Genomic DNA, 19487 nt, shown 5'->3' on the forward strand with positions numbered 1-19487 from the left:
CAAGCTTGCTAATATTGTGTCTTTCCCGCCCACCATTACAAACCCAGAACACTGTCTAGCCTATGATGTGTCATTGCAGTCTACAGTGCCAGTAAACTTAAACTGCAAATGATTTGTGTTATCGGTAACAGTACAATATGTTTTTTAGTAGCTAGTTTTATAATGGAAGAAAATAAAGGGTACTCGTATGATGTGGGCTATAAATTGAAAGTAATAGCATATGCAGAAGAACATGGAAACAGAGCAGCTGAGTGGCATTTCGGCCCTCCACCAACAGAAAAAAACCGTCCGCGATTGGCTGGCTGGTAAAGAACTGAAAAAAAAGAGAAAAACTAAATGTGCAAATACAGGACTCAATGCAAAATGCCGAAAACTAAAATATGACGTACTGAAACGGATTCAAGGACACCGTTAAAGTGGTACTGGAATCAATACAAAAATTATTCAAATACACGATCGTAAGCTAGCGCTACAGTGGAACTTAACAGACTTCAAGGAGGGAGGGTCATGGACTTAGCATGCAAACCAGAACCAGAATATCTCAGAAAATGCCACAAGAGTATCAAGAGAAAATATTATCGTTCTATCGCTGTATTATTCAACACCGAAAGAAAACCAGTGTGGAACTAAGCAAAATAACGAATATGGACGAAACTCCTCTGACATTTGATGTGCTGAGTAACAGAGCTCTGAGCACTATGGCTCTGAGCACTATGGGACTTAACATCTGAGGTCATCAGTCCCCTAGAACTTAGAACTACTTAAACCTAACTAACCTAAGGACATCACACACATTCATGCCCGAGGCAGAATTCCAACCTGCGACCGTAGCAGCAGCGTGGTTACGGACTGAAACGCCTAGAGCCAATCAGCCACCACGGCCGGCAGTTGACATGAAATACGCTAAAAACGTAACTGTAGAAACAAGTGGACATGAAAACATGCACTACACTGTTGTCTCTGAATGTTGTGCTGATGGTACAAAACTTAATTCAGTGATCACTTTCAACAGCAAAACAATGTCAAAACCTTCCGAAATACCGCCAGGTGTTGTTGTTCACGTTCTTGACAAAGGTTGGATGGACGAAGCTAGTATTAAATTGTGGAACAATAGAGTTTGGGAGAGAAGGAGAAGTGCTTCATTGAAGAAGAGTTCTCTTCTTGTTCCAGATCAGTTTAGTAGTCATCTGAAAAATTGCATGAAAGAGAAACTGAGACAGGAAAACACAGAGATTGCTGTTATTGCGGGAGGAATTACCTCACAATTGCAATCTATTGATGTCTCGATAAATAAACTGTTTAAAGCGTATATGAGAGAGGACTGGAACAAATGGATGATGGACGAAGCCCAACACGAATTGACGCCGAAGGGAGCTTTAAAACGACCTACAATCAAACAAGTGTATCAGTGGTGGATAAAACAGTCATGGTCTAGAGTGAGAGAAGATATCATTGTTAAACCTTTCAAGAAGTGCGGCATAAGTAATGCTTTCGATGGTAGTGAAGACAATCTTCTATACAAAGATGACAATGTTGACGACGAAGACGAGAAGTAGAATAAAAAGAAGAAGAAGACGAAAATCCAAATGACGATTTTCAGGGTTTTTTTAAGGTCAGTTCGGTTTTATGAATTAAGAATTTTTTCGTCTGGGTTTGCAATCTAATAATAATAATTAAAGTTCGTCTTACAGTACTAGAGTCTCATAGTCTGCAAAATACGGTAGCATTTATTTGTAATTACTAAAATAATTGGGGAGAGTGTCAACTAAACAACTTTTCAGCCTTGTTTGTAGAATCTCCCAGTCTGGAGAAATACGACTAGACTTTCGAAAAAAATATCATTCACACAATCCTAAATAAAGAAGTGGCAGACAAGCGCGAAATCTGTAGCGCGATTAGCTTAACAGCTCACGCATCCTAGTTTCTGACAAGGATAAAATACAGAAGAATGGTGAAGAAAACCGTGGATCTGCCAGATGGCAATCAGTTTGGCCTTCGGAAAGGTAAAGGCGCCAGGAAGGCGGTTCTGACATTGTAACTGATAAGTGAAATGAAGAAATCAAGACACGTTCACTGGATATGTCCACACAGAAAAAAACGTTCGGCAATGTAAACTGGTACAAGTTGTTTGAAATTCTGAGAAAAATAGAAGTAAGCTGTAGGAAAACACGAGTAATGTACAATATACACGAGAATGAAGAAAGAGCGGTAAGAATGGAAGACTAAGAACAAAGTGCTTGGATTAAAAAGGGTGTTGGATAGGGGTGCAATTTTTCGCCCTTACTGTTCAATCAATACATCGAAGAAGTAATGGTAGAAATAAAAGAAGATTCATAGCATTGAAACTGGTGACAACAAGGTAGGCGAAGTTAAAGGAATTCTGTAACAGAACAACACATGACAAACGAGGTACGGAGGACATAAAAGCTGGTTAGCACAAGCAAGGGGGACATTAGTGGACAAAAGATGTTTACTGCTATCAAACATAGACTTTAATTTGAGAAAGAAATTTCAGAGAATGTGCGATTCGTGAACAGAATTGTATGGCAGTGAAACATGGACTGTGGGGAAACCGGGACAGAAGAGAATCGAAGCATTTGAAATGTGGTGCTGTAGAGAATGTTAAAAATTAGGTGGTCTGATAAGAAAAGAAATGGGGAGGTTCTTCGCAGAATCGTCCAAAGAAGGAACATTTGGAAAACACTGACAAGAAGAAGGGACGGGATGACAGGAAATGTGTTCAAATGTGAGGAAATAACGCCCATGGTAGTAGAGGGTAAAAATTGTAGTGGAAGTGAGAGATTGGAATACATTCAACAAATAACTAAGAACGTAGGGCGAAGATGCTGCTCTTATGTGATGAAGAGGTTAATACAGGAGATTAATTCATGGCGGGCCACATCAAACGACCCAGAAGACTGATGACTCAACAGTAAAAGTAGTTCTTCAAAATACGACGTAAGTTTTATGCATCATCTGGAGGTGACCGTAATTGCTAAGATAGTTATGATGTTTACCTTTTCCGACAAAATCACATTACAAGTTCCGAGAGTCTCAAACGGCCATCTTCAGATCTAATTGCTGCACAGGAGGGCCATGCGTTGTGAGGGCCAACTGGACAACTATACAGCAATTGCATGTGAAGATGTCCGTTCAGATGGTCGAACCAGGTAATGTTCACAGATAACTGTCATTTTGCCGCAAGATAAAAACCGTTCAACAAAGTTTAATGTCACGTTACGTTCATATCTGACCCTTCAGAGGCGAAATTACGAGCTCAGCCACATGGAAAAGGGCGAAGCTTTTGGCTGAGGCATTTGTTCAGTTTACATCCTTGCCTTGACGTAAATGATTTGGACTGTTTTATGGGAAGCCTAAGTGAAGATTGCAATTGGAGGATAGACGGTTTTCTCGTAAATCTCTACTAACCTCTGGTCGTGTTTTGAGCCTATTAGTGGTGCAAACTTTGGTATCACAAGAGTAGGGGACGATGAGAAAAACGAAACAAACTACCCAAAAACGTGCAAATGCATTGGTCCTTACGTGGCACAGAACTTGGTAGCTCGACGTTTCCCCACTCAGGAGATGACGTCGTGGCATTTCATGTTTGCTACTCTCCCGACCTTCGATCAAAATCATATTGCGCATTGCCAAGTGCAAGTTATATGCTGTTTATGTGTGATCGTATGACAAAGCTTAGAAATCGGTACATGTATTCTGTGTGGAGTATGCAAAGAAGCTGCCATATAGCACGGACTTTAATACTTGCCCTGTCTCAATAAAGAACGGAACAAAGTTGTTTCGTAGGTTAAATCTTACCCTCGTGCACCATGAGTGCAGTGCCACCTGATTGGGACGATCTGCAGGGAAACGTGATCTTAAATAGCACAACTGCGTAGATCCTGCAATGTGGTCCGAATACACGTAGACAGGGTGTGCATCGCACACAAAAGCTTTAGTTATCCTACCGAATCTAATAAGCTTTCCTTTCATCTTTTGTGGGGAGCAGTTAGGTAAAAGGGAGTGTGTGATGAAGTGGAATATCTGTGAAGCAGTTATCACAGATACTGGCAATTTATTGTCATACTTAATATCCCACCTCAAATACACTGCTGGAAATGGAAAAAAGAACACATTGACACCGGTTGTCAGACCCACCATACTTGCTCCGGACACTGCGAGAGGGCTGTACAAGCAATGATCACACGCACGGCACAGCGGACACACCAGGAACCGCGGTGTTGGCTGTCGAATGGCGCTAGCTGCGGAGCATTTGTGCACCGCCGCCGTCAGTGACAGCGAGTTTGCCGTGGCATACGGAGCTCCATCGCAGTCTTTAACACTGGTAGCATGCCGCGACAGCGTGGACGTTAACCGTATGTGCAGTTGACGGACTTTGAGCGAGGGCGTGTAGTGGGCATGAGGGAGGACGGGTGGTCGTACCGCCGAATTGCTCAACACGTGGGGCGTGAGTTCTCCACAGTACATCGATGTTGTCGCCAGTGGTCGGCGGAAGGTGCACGTGCCCATCGACCTGGGACCGGACCGCAGCGACGCACGGATGCACGCCAAGACCGTAGGATCCTACGCAGTGCCGTAGGGGACCGCACCGCCACTTCCCAGCAAATTAGGGACACTGTTGCTCCTGGGGTATCGGCGAGGACCATTCGCAACCGTCTCCATGAAGCTGGGCTACGGTCCCGCACACCGTTAGGCCGTCTTCCGCTCACGCCCCAACATCGTGCAGCCCGCCTCCACTGGTGTCGCGACAGGAGTGAATGGAGGGACGAATGGAGACGTGTCGTCTTCAGCGATGAGAGTCGCTCCTGCCTTGGTGCCAATAATGGTCGTATGCGTGTTTGGCGCCTTGCAGGTGAGCGTCACAATCAGGACTCCATACGACCGAGGCACACAGGGCCAACACCCGGCATCATGGTGTGGGGAGCGATCTCCTACACTGGCCGTACACCTCTGTTGATCGTCGAGGGGACACTGAATAGTGCACGGCACATCCAAACCGTCATCGAACCCATCGTTCTACCATTCCTAGACCGGCAAGGGAACTTGCTGTTCCAACAGGACAATGCACGTCCGCATGTATCCCGTGCCACCCAACGTGCTCTAGAAGGTGTAAGTCAACTACCCTGGCCAGCAAGATGTCCGGATCTGTCCCCCATTGAGCATGTTTGGGACTGGATGAAGCGTCGTCTCACGCGGTCTGCACGTCCAGCACGAACGCTGGTCCAACTGAGGCGCCAGGTGGAAATGGCGTGGCAAGCCGTTCCACAGGACTACATCCAGCATCTCTACGATCGTCTCCATGGGAGAATAGCAGCCTGCATTGCTGCGAAAGGTGGATATACACTGTACTAGTGCCGACATTGTGCATGCTCTGTTGCCTGTGTCTATGTGCCTGTGGTTCTGTCAGTGTGATCATGTGATGCATCTGACCCCAGGAATGTGTCAATAAAGTTTCCCCTTCCTGGGACAATGAATTCACGGTGTTCTTATTTCTATTTCCAGGAGTGTATATGAACTAACTTTAAATCAAAAGTGAAACTGAAATTCCTTACTTATACAATGATTACGTTTGGAGCAAGGATTACCAGTCGAATGAATTAAAAGACGGAGATAACAAATAACTGGAAACTACACAAAAGGAGGGTAAATATTTCAGTAAAACCACACGTAACTTAACAAGTGAAAGAAACAGTTCATTCACCATTACCAAAACTAAACAGGTGAGCCAGAGAGGCGCACTAACTCAAAATTAAAGCATTATGACTAAAAATGATAAATTCCATAACCGTCGTTCTACTACACAAATATTATACGAATTTATTAATTATCTGCGTAGAATTAAGTATTCTACGCAATGGGATAGCCTACGCTTGCATTATTATTACTTCGTTTGCACATGGGTGTGAAGCTGCACAAAGAATGGTACCTCATAAATGGAAAAAGACAGATGTCAAATTCCGCAGCTGGATTCGCCTAATTACATGGCAAGAAAACGTGCTACTGCTAAAGCAATAAGCAAATGCAAGCTAAATACTACTCTCCACACACAGTTCGTCACATGGAAACATTTATCTGATTAGGATAACGGAAATGATTTATTTTTATATTTTTGAAAATATAGAAGACACCTTATTCTTAAGCAAAACACTGTAACTATTCAATTTAAAAGAGACCAGTGATGATAGTACATGGTAAGTTTCGGTATGAACAAAGACGGAGAACCAGTTTAAGCATTATTCATGAAAATTAACTGGAAAGTTCAACGGAATGAAACAAAAAAACACTTCCGAGCATTCAATAAAATAAATGAAATGATTTCTTCATAACGGACATAAGCCTATCCACACTAATAGGAACAAAAACCAAAACAAGATGTGTTGCGAGGAACACAGGGCGGCGCTTCGAAAAAGTCAGACGAGATGGTTGCCTCGGACGCTCGATTTGTAAGCTGGTGGGGGAGGGGGGGGGAGGGGGAGGGAAGGGCGACCTATAGAGCCTAGCGTTTGGCAAGAAAAAAATGGGAAGCGCTCTGAATCGCAAGGAAGCAGCTTTGCTAGACTCCTCTGGGGAAAGCTATCGATATCGGCATTGCACAGCCCAGAGCACACAAGAAAGTCTCTGCTTCCCTCACCGACAGATTTACACACACACATACATCCGCAGATTCATACTTTGTGGAGGTTGTTTGTTGAAATGGAGAGCATATGGGGAGGATGCTGCCTGACACACAAAATAAATACAGTACAGTCGCATCCTGCGCATTCTCTTACCAAGGGAGTACAACACACGGAAAAACCGTCTGTGGAGTCCACATGAGATAATTAAGCAGTGCCGGCCAGTGTGACCGAGGGGTTCTAGGCACTTCAGTCTGGAACCGCACGACCGCTACGGTCGCAGGTTCCAATCCTGACTCGGGCATGGATGTGTGTGATGTCCTTAGGTTAGTTAGGTTTAAGTAGTTCTAAGTTATAGGGTGACTGATGACCTCAGATGTTAAGTCTCATAGTGCTCAGAGCCATTTGAACCATTTTGAATTAAGCAGTATCAAACAGTAGAAATGAAAGTTGGATCGTACAGTCACTTTTCACCGTGAAGAAGAACGTAGTTACAAAAGAGCAAGTGCTGTAGCCCCTATGACCAAATATCTACCAGGTTTGTAGATGCCAACTTTACTCAGAAACATTGGATGAAATCTCCCAAAAGAATTGCAACAGACACAGCTGTCAGGTGTTCTAGCACACACGAAATATCGAGAAGGGAAACTCCCCATCGCATCCCACTTAGATTTAGTGGTAAGAGGGCCCCATAAAAAACTGAACACAGATCAAGCACGAAAACAGGAAGAATGTGTACTGCGGAAAAAAGCAAAATAGAAACAGTGAATGGTCCAAGAATAAAAAGTGCAAATAAGAACAGCGTGGAACAGCAACGGCGTCACGGCTCAGTGATTATGGTGCTGGACTGACAACGGGCGAGCCGTGTTCGAAACACCAGCGACAAATTCATTCAAACCCCACGACATTATGAAATGTCCGTCCGGTCACTGAAATCTTTGTTCCCTTTCTGTAGTCTTGGCAGTTGTCATACTACACACTCGTTATAGAATATGTGTCATGTGGTAAGAATACGTTACCGTCGCAAGTAAATATGACAAATAGTGAGACCGGGCGAGATACCACACAGACGTCTCACGGAGAAGAAAGAACAAATACACTGGTGTGAACTATGCTACAGCAAAGGAATTAAAGAGTCAAGACTTCCAAAACGGAACACTGCTTCAAAACCGTTAAAACACATGTTTTGACAGAGCACAGGCAAACTGTGTGATTGTGAAAGTGTTGCGTTCATTTGTTGCAGCTTATGTCACAAACTGTTATGTTTTCATCATTTCCTTGGGAGTGAGCACATTCACATTCATACCAACATCTATATCGGGCAAGGAGGCATATGTCACTCACTTGCCAGTCGATAAGAGATTCCTATCATATGACACTCGTACTGTCAGTAGTGCCGTGTGTGAGACTTCGGACGTGTTTTCCGGTGGAGGATTCGGTTGACTTGTCGCTTCGTCATCAAACGTTTACGGTTCCATACGAAAGCTACTTCCTTTCTGGTGTTAATAGAGTAGTCGAGCAGAATCAAGTGTAATCATAGGTCCATACCTTACACTGTTGCTGCAAACGGACGTTACACCACGACACACACACAAATTTGAGTAAAGCGAATAACGTGAAAAAAGGAAAAAATAATACTGACACGAGGGAGGTTTCGAACACGACTCGCCCGCTTCGCAGGCCAACCCCGTGAGTACTTTTTTTGTTGGTCTCATTTTGTTCGCTATTGTTGATGACGCTTGTGAAAGTTCATCGTTGATCCATTAACGCAGTTTTGTTTATTACAGAGGGCAGCTAACCCGCTGACCGAACACGCTGAGCTGCCATGTGGGCTAAACTACAGCGCCCTCGCTCTTTCAGCCTTCTCTTTATTACACTTCTTGTCCTTGGGCTGTTCACTTTTTTCTATTTTGCCTTTTTTTTACAGTACAGCTTCTTCCTGTTTTCATGCTTTATCTGTGTTCCGTTTTTGACGAGCTGTCCACAGGGTCCTTGTGAGAAACAGGCGAAAAATAAATAAAATAGAATGTACATGTCTCTATTCAAAATTCAAAATCACCAAGCCGTTCCTGTACCTGGTGTGTGCAAAGGGCTGTCTCACAATGATTGATAATGAGAGATTTGATGTTGGCTGCATATAATTCATAGGTGAAGCGCACTTACGGCTGGTTGGATTCATGACTAAACTAAACTGGCAGTTTTCTGATTCCGAGCACCCCCGTTTGCGCGAAGTGAAACCAGTGCATTGTCTCAAAGTTACTTTATTTTGGTGCAATATGCAGGAAAGGCATGAGCTCTTTATCCATGCGAGAATGGACAACTAGAAAACGTTACGTTGCAATTTTGGAACATATTGTGGCCACACAGTAAGTGTCGGTGGACTGACGAGGCACTGAGTGATTAATGCAACCCCAGCTAAGCGCATAGTTTCTTGATGAATTCTCTGGGAACAGAGTCATTGCGTTCTATTATCCCAAATTTACTGGCACCGGCATTAATTCACTAGATCTGACACCTTTGATTACTTTTAGTGGGCCCCATTGAAGACACAATCTACCCTAAGAATTCCAGCGATCTGAAGGAGCTTGAATTGACCGTCTGTGTGGCAACTGAATCCATTTTCGCTGTTGCAGCACAACATGCGTTGGTAAATTAGACTATTTGTTTGCAACGCCTCTCTACTGCGAGGGTGGACATTTTGAAATGATTGTGACGTGACTGTGAAGACTGTGTGCAGAGAACGGGTTTATTTATCCATGCTTACGCTTCTAGCACCATCTGCTGACAGATGTAACTAGTGTTTCTTACAGTGTTCACGATCGACATACCCGTTTGTTACAGTCTTTTATTTTAAAATCAGTGAGTTCTTTGTTGGACACGCTGTAGTATTCTAGTAGATAAATCAGTACAAGCGTCGACAAAACAGAGAATAGAAGAAACCCATCTGCATTTCGTTGAACGTAACCCATTTACTTGTTCGGGCAATGAGTTATTTTAGGAATGGAATAATATGGCGTGCTATTTACGGTCTAAAAATGTGTAATGTGCATTTCGTAGTCTTGCATTGGCTTTTCCTTTTCCCGCCCGCACGTCCACAGGAGACAGCGCCAGAGATGTAATTCCTGCGGGTAATAAGATAATTCTAGATTCGTCGGCAAGAAATTTTTGCGGCGGCGTCTTCACTTCCCGAGCGGCAGCTACCCCAGCCCCCCCCCCCTTTCCGCCACCCCCCTGAACTCAGGTCTCGGGGAGAAAGCTTTAATCAGACTGCGGCCTCCCGAAGTAATTTCATGCACGGCGAGTCAGATATTGCGGCGGATCCGGAACCCACCTGCCGCTCCCCCGCCCTTGGAATTCATCAGATTCTTATTTCAGCAGCCCAGATGGAGCAAGCATGAACTTATAATAGTGTGCGCGTTACTCCTCGCGTTGTCGCGGCCAGAAACTAATCTCACGTTTGTGGGCCTCATGAAGTTGGCCATTCCTGTCGTGGTGTATGCAGCTCCTCAGGAGAAATGAGTGAACTGTAAAAAGAGCTTCAGAAAGTTGCCTTATATTATCTAAGTTCATTAATGAAGTTGTTGGCGTAACATTTAGATCAAAGTACAAGTCAGCTGCGTTGATATCGAAGTGACTGATGAAAGTAAAGGAGATGAAAATTTCTTACTTGCAATAACATATTTCACTGGGTGCGTTTGAAAAGTTTGGGGAACGGTATCCAAGCAAAGGAAACCGAAGACACAAATAAAGCATCTACTTTCAACCGGAGTCACAAAGTGTCAATAATCACCTCGTAAAAATCAAGCTGCTATTACCAAACTCAGCCGGCCGCGGTGGTCTCGCGGTTCTAGGCGCGCAGTCCGGAACCGTGCCACTGCTGAGGTCGCAGGTTCGAATCCTGCCTCGGGCATGGATGTGTGTGATGTCCTTAGGTTAGTTAGGTTTAAGTAGTTCTAAGTTCTAGGGGACTAATGACCACAGCAGTTGAGTCCCATAGTGCTCAGAGCCATTTGAACCATTTGAACCATTACCAAACTCAGTAACGGTGTCAGTCTTTCGCTACACAATAACCCTTAAGTGCGGCGCATATTTAACAGAGATGGGTGATTTGTTGAAGACCGAAGACCGTGGTTGCAGAAATATGCATTACGCTCTTCAGGATAAGCTCCACCTCTAAAATAACATCATGGTCGTTCTAGAAATGCGTGTCAGGCAATGGTTTCTTGAGCCATGGAAAGAGGAGGAAGACACCGGCTGCCATGTGGGGAGAGGTGACGCAAACCTTGACGGCTCATAAAAGCAGAGTGCATCACTGTGTGCTGTGCGGAATGAGCCGGGGCGTTGTCCTGAAAAAAGCAAAGAAAAAAAGCACCCCGTAGGACAGCTTCTCACGATGTTTCTGGTCAGGAGGTTTTGCACTCGGCGACGTGTGGCGGTTTGCCCCTTACGAGCAGAATCTACAGGGTGTTACAAAAAGGTACGACCAAACTTTCAGGAAACATTCCTCACACACAAATAAAGAAAAGATGTTATGTGGACATCTGATCGGAAACGCTTAATTTCCATGTTAGTGCTCATTTTAGTTTCTTCCACCTACCCTCAATGGAGCACGTTATCATGATTTCATACGGGATACTCTACCTGTGCTGCTAGAACATGCGCCTTTACAAGTACGACACAACATGTGGTTCATGCACGATGGAACTCCTGCACATTTCAGTCGAAGTATTCGTACGCCTCCCAACAACAGATTCGGTGACCGATGGATTGGTAGAGGCGGACCAATTCCATGGCCTCCACCTGGATAAACTGAAAGAACCAGAGGTTGTACAGAGTTTCAGGGAGAGCATAAGGGAACAATTGACAGGAATAGGGGAAAGAAATACAGTAGAAGAAGAATGGGTAGCTCTGAGGGATGTAGTAGTGAAGGCAGCAGAGGATAAAGTAGGTACAAAGACGAGGGCTGCTAGAAATCCTTGGGTAACAGAAGAAATATTGAGTTTAATTGATAAAAGGAGAAAATATAAAAATGCAGTAAATGAAGCAGGCAAAAAGGAATACAAACGTCTCAAAAATGAGATCGACAGGAAGTGCAAAATGGCTAAACAGGGATGGCTAGAGGACAAATGTAAGGATGTAGAAGCTTATCTCACTAGGGGTAAGATAGATACTGCCTACAGGAAAATTAAAGAGACCTTTGGAGAGAAGAGAACCAAGTGTATGAATATCAAGAGCTCAGATGGCAGCCCAGTTCTAAGCAAAGAAGGGAAGGCAGAAAGGTGGAAGGAGTATATAGAAGGTTTATACAAGGGCGATGTACTTGAGGACAATATTATGGAAATGGAAGAGGATGTAGATGAAAACGAAATGGGAGATACGATACTGCGTGAAGAGCTTGACAGAGCACTGAAAGACCTGAGTCGAAACAAGGCCCCCGGAGTAGACAACATTCCTTTAGAACTACTGACGGCCTTGTGACAACCAGTCCTGAGAAAACTCTACCAGCTGGTGAGCAAGATGTATGAGACAGGCGAAATACCCTCAGACTTCAAGAAGAATATAATAATTCCAATCCCAAAGAAAGCAGGTGCTGACAGATGTGAAAATTACCGAACTATCAGTTTAATAAGCCACGGCTGCAAAATACTAACGCGAATTCTTTACAGACGAATGGAAAAACTGGTTGATGCAGACCTCGGGGAGGATCAGTTTGGATTCCGTCGAAATGTTGGAACACGTGAGGCAATACTGACCTTACGACTTATCTTAGAAGAAAGATTAAGAAAAGGCAAACCTACGTTTCTAGCATTTGTAGACTTAGAGAAAGCTTTTGACAATGTTGACTGGAATACTCTTTTTCAAATTCTAAAGGTGGCAGGGGTAAAATACAGGGAGCGAAAGGCTATTTATAATTTGTACAGAAACCAGATGGCAGTCATAAGAGTCGAGGGGCATGAAAGGGAAGCAGTGGTTGGGAAAGGAGTGAGACAGGGTTGTAGCCTCTCCCCGATGTTATTCAATCTGTATATTGAGCAAGCAGTAAAGGAAACAAAAGAAAAATTTGGAGTAGGTATTAAAATTTAGGGAGACGAAGTAAAAACTTTGAGGTTCGCCGATGACATTGTAATTCTGTCAGAGACGGCAAAGGACTTGGAAGAGCAGTTGAACGGAATGGACAGTGTCTTGAAAGGAGGATATAAGATGAACATCAACAAAAGCAAAACGAGGATAATGGAATGTAGTCAAATTAAATCGGGTGATGCTGAGGGAATTAGGTTAGGAAATGAGACACTTAAAATAGTAAAGGAGTTTTGCTATTTAGGAAGTAAAATAACTGATGATGGTCGAAGTAGAGAGGATATAAAATGTAGACTGGCAATGGCAAGGAAAGCGTTTCTGAAGAAGAGAAATTTGTTAACATCGAATATAGATTTATGTATCAGGAAGTCGTTTCTGAAAGTATTTGTTTGGAGTGTAGCCATGTATGGAAGTGAAACATGGACGATAACTAGTTTGGACAAGAAGAGAATAGAAGCTTTCGAAATGTGGTGCTACAGAAGAATACTGAAGATAAGGTGGATAGATCACGTAACTAATGAGGAGGTATTGAATAGGATTGGGGAGAAGAGAAGTTTGTGGCACAACTTGACTAGAAGAAGGGATCGGTTGGTAGGACGTGTTTTGAGGCATCAAGGGATCACAAATTTAGCATTGGAGGGCAGCGTGGAGGGTAAAAATCGTAGAGGGAGACCGAGAGATGAGTACACTAAGCAGATTCAGAAGGATGTAGGTTGCAGTAGGTACTGGGAGATGAAGCAGCTTGCACAGGATAGAGTAGCATGGAGAGCTGCATCAAACCAGTCTCAGGAAGACAACAACAACAACCACGCTCTCCTGACCTCAACCCTCTTGACTTCCATTTATGGGGGCATTTGAAAGCTCTTGTCTACGCAACCCCGGTACCAAATGTAGAGACTCTTCGTGCTCGTATTGTGGACGGCTGTGATACAATACGCCATTCTTCAGGGCTGCATCAGCGCATCAGGGATTCCATGCGACGGAGAGTGGATGCATGTATCCTCGCTAACGGAGGAAATTGTGAACACTTTCTGTAACGAAGTGTAAGTCTGTTGCTGTGTGTTTCCATTCCGTGATTAATGTGATTTGAAGAGAAGTAATAAAACGAGCTCTAACATGGAAAGTAAGCGTTTCCGGACAAATGTCCACATAACATATGTTCTTTTTTTGTGTGTGTGAGGAGTGTTTCCTGAAAGTTTGGCCGTACCTTTTTGTAATACCCTGTATATACTCCGGACCATGGCGGACCCAAAAACTTTCAGAATCATATCGCCCGGTGACGTCTGGGCTCGTGACGCTTTTGGCGGGTGCGAATGCACATGTTTTCACTGCTTGCTTGCTTCACTCCTTTGTCTCGGACTCACGGTGCTACGCCGAGCACTCTCGCCCATGGTGGTTAGGTGGCGAAAGGAGTCATCTGGATTGGCCGGACATTTGTGTATGGCGCAAACACAGACAGCTGGGACCGCAGCCTAGCAACTGAAACCAGGCCGCAGTTACCGGCCAATGTCCTGCCAGCTCAGTAGCCTCAGCAGATACGGCTTTCACCGCCAGCGCTTCCGCGCGCGAGACGTCACGTAAACGCACGTCGCATGATCGACTGGCCATCGACCCTGCTCCAGATGTTTCGATGTGGCCTTGGTACAGGGGCCCTTCCGCAACTGTCAGCACGTGGAAACGGGACTCCAACCACCAGAAGCAGCCCGTCAGCACTGCTGGACCCTCTGGTCGTCGAGGGGGTCGTCACCCGCCTATGACAGTGCTTCCACCGGGCCGCGAACCAACGATCGCTGCCTGACCATCCAACCCGGGTCTAGGGATGCCACCTCGCTGCATCATCTCCACCCCACAGCCATCAGCCATCCTCTGCCAGCATACTGTGGTAACAGGGTCTCCGCTGTAGGCCACGGGGAACACGCATGTCGACATGCCAGTACCAGTGTGCTGGAATCCGAGGATTACTTCTCGACACCTGCAGTCTACCTGTTTCTGATGTGTTGAACCATGTCTGTTCGTGTTCGTCAATAAAGTGATGGACTTTCTTCTTCTCCCGCTCCGTCACCGACCTCCAACAGAAAACCAATCTCCCAAGTCTACACACCTGTTACACTTCGTTCTTCCTCATTCAGTCTTGTCTGACAGCAGTGGAAGCGTCTGCGCCTCCTTAGCAAAGTACTGTATGGTACTGTATTGTCGTTTGTACACTTTCACCACATCAGCACGGATTATTCCTACGTTGCCTCCCTTCAAATGGCGAAAAATAATTACAACACGATGCTCCGTCTTTATCAATAGGTTACTTTTGAATACATTGTGGGAGTGAACAGTGATCGAAGTATTACAAATATTTACTGTCAAAAACAGTCTTGATCAAAATTCATTTATTACGGTGAGCGGTTTCGACCAGTGCTGTGGTCATCTTCAGATGAATGAGTAAGGACCTCCTTCTGCTGGAGAATAACTTATCATCCAGCAGAAGGAGGTCCTTACTCATTCGTCTGAAGATGACCACAGCAGTGGTCGAAACCGGTCACCGTAATAAATAAATTTTGATCAATACTGTTTTTGATAGTAAATATTTAACAACAGGGTCCACCATTTTCTGTTGGCTCCTCTAGCGTCGAACTTAGGTACTGTGGCGCGGAGATTTAAGTGTGTGCCAGGACAGCAAAAAAAGCAATTACTTATCTTTATTCTTTGTAGGCGATAAATAAAACCGTATGACCACCTGGCCCAGTGTGACTCCAATGGCCACATTGTTTCTTACATTTTTTAAAGCTGCTGGAACGTGACAGCGAGTGCTTCTCTTGGCTGGTGGCAGCCGGCTTCTGAAACCGTCAACTGAGCTTCAATACCCCACTCCCGAGCAGGGGTGTTCATGACATCACAGTACTCCGAATGTTGTAGCACAACTTGAATACAAGTGGTTTACCTTCCTGCCACCGCCACCAGCCAGTACCACTATCTCCCTCCCCCGACGCACCTCAACCTTCACACAATACTGGCCCTACACCCTAGGAGCACTACATAACGTATGGTCATTTTCAAGCGGAAGATTTCGGGTCTGCGCACATTCAAGTAATAATGACATAGGAAAGCGTTGACATCGGTATTATGGGTGAGGTGATGCAGATGTGTTGTTGGATACCACTGCTTGAACTATGTTTGACTGTAAAATTTAAAATTTTTGTATGTCGCGAAATGTGTAGGCGCAAATGCTTCCACTTGATAAATGACCGACAGGTTGAATTTTCAATCATGGTGATTTAAATAAAACTGATAGAAGCGAACATTCTAATTAGGTCATCAGCATGCTGAATGATTCGTGGAGCCCACCACGACTCGAATTCCTCTTCTGTGCCAGCCGCTTCGTCTCAGACCAGCACTTTCACCGTAGACGATCAGCTATCTGCTGGATGTGTTCCAAGCCCTGTCTTCCTCTAAAATTTTTACCCTTTCCAGCTCCTTCTACTACCACGGAGTTATTCCGTGATGACTTAACACATGTCCTATCATTAAGTCCCTTCTTCTTGTCGTGTGTCCATGTTTTCTCTATCAGCCCACTTAATTACCAACGTCCTTCTGTAGCACTGCCAATGGCCTTGCAGCAGTGGTAACACCGGTTCCCGTCAGATCACCGAAGTTAGGCGCTGTCGGGCTGGGCTAGCACTTGGATGGGTGACCATCCGGTCTGCCGGGCGCTGTTGGCGAGCGAGGTGCACTCAGCCCTTGTGAGGTAAACTAGGAGCTACTTGATTGAGAAACAGCGGCTCCGGTCTCGGAAACTGACATACGGCCGGGAGAGCGGTGTGCTGACCACATGACCCTCCATATCCACATCCATTGACGCCTAAGGGCTGAGGATGACACGGCAGCCGGTCGCTCCCGTTGGGCCTTCATGGCCTGTTCGATAGGAGTTTTCTGTAGCACCACATCAGAAACACTTCACTTACCTTCTGATTTGGATCGGTTTCCAGAAGTTAAAGGTCGCCTTCGAGGACTTCGCTTTGATAGTGGTGAAGCAGTGCAAACAGAGGTGACTTTGTGACCCTTTCTACAAAGTGGAACAGTCTACAGTGACGCTATCGACAACCTGGTCTGTGGTTGGCACAAATGTCTTCGTCTTCCGGGTGACTATGTTGAGAAATAAATATGTAGAATTAGAATAAAGATAGTATTATTTAAAAAGTTTTAAGAGTTTTCACATAAACGATTCGGCGGTATTACTTTTCATCACCCTCTCGTATATTCCATATTCATAAAAAAACTCCACAGTAAATACTGACCCATTTAATTTACAATGCTGGAGGCGACTATGCGAAACTCTACCGCGGTCTCCTCGAATACTGTGTGGTTTTAGACTCAGCGTTTACGAATCTCACATATGCCTCCTCTACTAAGCAACTATTACCACGGAGCACTGTTAACATATTTGACATCTATACTATCGGAGCCTTCCATGGAGTTGCGTACATTTTAGCCTTATATACCCTGCGAGATGTGTTCACTGCGACGGCTGACTGATGCTTTGTCCGCATTTGGTTCGCTCTCCACGCGCCTCCCACCATTTCCATTGCACTCCGTCTTCAGGCCACGAGTGACCTACGGGACCATCCGACCGCCGTGTCATCCTGAGTGAAGGATGCGGATAGGAGGGACGTGGGATCAGCACACCGCTCTCCCAGTCGTTATGATGGTATTCTTGACCGAAGCCGCTACTATTCGGTCGAGTAGCTCTTCAATTAGCATCACGAAGTTGAGTGCACCCCGAAAAATGGCAACGGCGCATGGCGGCCTGGATGGTCACCCACCCAAGTACAGACCACGCCCGACAGCGCTTGACATCGGTGATCTCACGGGAACCGGTGTATCCACTGCGGCAAGGCCTTTTCCCACCATTTGCATTGGCGCGCGCGTTTTCCTCCTTAACATAGAGGCACTTCCCTCCACCTTTTCCTGTGCCATGTTTACAATTGTATTGATGCTACAAATGGACCAGTAACCCATACAATTTTTTCACAAACTATGTTATATGCATGTAAATGGCTCATACTTAGTACAAAATCAGAAATAAAGGTAAACAATAACAAAATATAGACGAATATGTCCAAACCATTTTCTATAAATGATTTAAAATTATGAACGACATAAAGTGTTGTTGTTGCAATGGTGCTCTTGGAATTTTAAGCAATAGTGATTTCAGAAGACAAATACCATTTTTTAAACGTTGAAAACAAAAGACGTCTAACATAAGGATATCTGATAAAGATAGCAACTCAACCATGTGAGGCAAGAGAACTGCGAGAACTCCCTCCCCTCCCCCCCCCCCCACCCCCACCCCCCTTCCGCTAAAAATCACTGCACGGTCCGCATATGCGTTGTATGCGCATTTAGTTAGTGAGAATGGCGTGCGGCTATCAGACTGTTACCTCTGCATCGTTTCACTTATTTTGTGTCGACATTTTGCTTTTAAGGCCTCTCTCAGCTGTATGTATCATTCCATCAAGCTAAACTTTCGCGATTGTTTCACGAACCACTCTGTATAAAAGTTTTGATATAAATTTCTTCTATATATGTTTGAAATTATCAAGTTCGGGGGCTATCTCGACTAATGTAGAAACAGAAGTACAACTTCAAACAGCCAAGACGCTATTGTACAGCATTTATTCTGATGAGCAGTTTCAGCAAACTACGTTGCCATCATCAGGTGTGTAAAGCATAGACCAACATATTCAACCACACTGGGATCAGATGAAGAGGGGCGCAATACCATTTTACATAAACATGGACTGTACCATGGAATGTAACATACTTTCTGGAGTACATTTCACTGAATCTTGATCAAATAGATATTATACTGTGTCATATCATTGAACGATACTTCATGAACATGAAAACAATTTTATATCAGCAAGTCAAGAACAAAATAAGTACTACATTTGTACGAACACGTTCCTCATATTCGTACATTAGCAGAATGTCCGCCCCCGGTAGCTGAATGGTCAGCGCGACGGAATGTCAATCCTAAGGGCCCGGATTCGATTTCCGGCTGGGTCGGAGATTTTCTCCGCTCATGGACTGGGTGTTGTGTTGTCCTAATCATCATCATTTCATGCCCATCGACGTGCAAGTCGTCGAAGTGGCGTCAAATCGAAAGACTTTCACCAGGCGAACGGTCTACCCGGCGGGAGGCCCTCGTCACACGACATTGTTAGCAGAATGCAGACTGAGATTCTGAAGCAAACATCATAGACTTCACAACTAGCCACCAGGCGGCAATGCGGTAGTATCTACAAACAAAAATACGTCGTGTCAAATAAAGTATAAAGCTTAACATATATCCAACTGCTTCTAGCGCTAGATGTGGGTGGCTCCTGGCCATATGAACGGTCGTGTGTTCGAGGTCAGAGGTCGTGATTATTATTAATGTAAGTAGAATATTGCTAATTGCCAAGAATAGTTACATAGGTCGTTAATATTGATGCTGCGTTATGAAACTATGATCGACTTTATAACTAACGAGTTAAGTTCGCGACTGGAATATTGTGTCAGTCACTGGAATGTTGCGTAATATTTTGTGACTGCATTTTCATCAGTGTTATTGGAAGAACTGCAGTTCTGAATAAATTGATGACATGCCTTAAAACAAACATACGTGCTCTTCACTGGAAAATAGACCAGCATCATCTAAGATCAGCTTTGGACATCACTTCACGAATGGAACCAAGACCGTGATTGATCTTCTGCGACATGGACATCTTTAGAAGACCTAAA

Source organism: Schistocerca gregaria, chromosome 5, assembly GCF_023897955.1.
Source record: "Schistocerca gregaria isolate iqSchGreg1 chromosome 5, iqSchGreg1.2, whole genome shotgun sequence".
Taxonomy (NCBI): domain Eukaryota; kingdom Metazoa; phylum Arthropoda; class Insecta; order Orthoptera; family Acrididae; genus Schistocerca; species Schistocerca gregaria.